The sequence below is a fragment of the Leptonychotes weddellii genome, chromosome 7, assembly GCF_054177405.1.
Source record: "Leptonychotes weddellii isolate Sample4059 chromosome 7, ASM5417740v2, whole genome shotgun sequence".
Classification (NCBI taxonomy): Eukaryota; Metazoa; Chordata; class Mammalia; order Carnivora; family Phocidae; genus Leptonychotes; species Leptonychotes weddellii.
The window spans coordinates 59,030,396-59,031,821 of NC_138375.1; the positions used below are offsets into that span (position 1 = coordinate 59,030,396).

The following is a 1,426-nucleotide window of genomic DNA, read 5'->3' on the forward strand; positions in this document are numbered from 1 at the left end:
GTGCTCTCTTCGGCAGCACATATATTAAAATTGGAACGATACAGGAGAGATTAGTATGGCCCTTGCACAAGGGATACAGTGGGAAGGAGGACACAGTCCCTGATAGTTATGAGCTGAATTGTGCCCTCCCAAAAGTCGTATGTTGAAGTCCCAAACCCCAGTGACTCAGAACAGAACAGTACTTGGAGATAAAGTCTTTAAAGGATAATTACATTAAAATAAGGCTGGTGTCCTTGTAAGGAGAGGAAGAAACCCCCGGGTTGCACACACACATAGATGAAAGGCCATGTGAGGACACAGTGAGAAGGCAATTAACTGCAAGCCTGAGAGAGAGGACTCAAAAGAAACCAAACCTACCACCATCTTGATCTTAGACTTCTAGCCTCCAGAACTGTGAGAAAATATATTTCTGCTGTTTAAACCACCCAGTCTATGCTGCTTTTTATGGCAACTCTAGCAAACTAACATGAGGAAACAATGACTGATTATGAATAACTACATATCAAATGTCATGAAGCAATAGCACCAGGTGCTATGTAATAGAAGGACTGACTCTGGAAGGTCAGGGGAGGCTGCCCAGAGAAGTACAAGTTAGAGCGGCAAATAAGTAGGTGGGAGAGGGTGCTCCGAATGGGGCACGAAGTTAAGAGCAAAGACCCAAAGGTAGGAGAAAGCTTGTGTCTGAAGAATTGCAAGGAAGTAGAGCTGGGGGTGGGGTCTTTGAGGTTGGCAGAGCCCCCATTTGGTTGGGCTTTACAGGCCAAGGTACAGAGTTCGGTCTTTGCCCTGAAAGCCAAGCGGGTAAGGGACCATCTCAAAGTAGATATAGTGTAAACAACTCTGATGTCAGCCTTTGGTGACAAAGGGAGGGGACAGTTAGAAAGGTTAGTTGCAATGGGCCCTGGTGTGATTTTGCTAGGCTAGGTTTTGTTAGGCTAGAATGGTTTATCTGGATGGCAGAAATCAGTGCATCTAAATGCAGTTGGGAAGAATCAAGCAGAGATGGAGGTGTGGAAGATGTGAGTGAGGGAGGGGTTAAGAGCCCTGAGGGGCAGGAAGGGGCACCTGTCATTCAATAAACTACCTAAGGCCTAGGAGCTTTTCAGGGACCTATAAAAAAATCTGAGTGCTAAAAGTAAAATCATTGCCTCCAAAAATTTTTTTAAACCGTGAATAATCAAAATTAATGTTTAATTAAGTGCTGGCACAACAGATTATTATGTCAACTTCCTTTATGACAATATTTAATGTTCAAAATGGCATTTACATTTGAAAACGATTTGGGAGTTAGATTTCTCTTACCTTAAAATAAATCCCAAGTAGGTGGCTCAGTCTGTTGAGCTTCTGCCTTTGGCTCGGGTCATAATCCCAGGATCCTGGGATCAAGCCTCACGTCAAGCCCCACCTCAGGCTCCCTGCTCAAGCG

General features: G+C 44.3%; 1 non-coding gene across 1 annotated transcript; it reads left to right on the forward strand.

Moving 5' to 3' along the window:
* LOC115940659 (U6 spliceosomal RNA) lies at positions 1-107 on the forward strand. Its single transcript, XR_004075391.2, has one exon. It is a non-coding gene; the product is annotated as a U6 spliceosomal RNA (small nuclear RNA).
* The last annotated feature ends 1,319 nt before the right edge of the window (positions 108-1,426 follow it).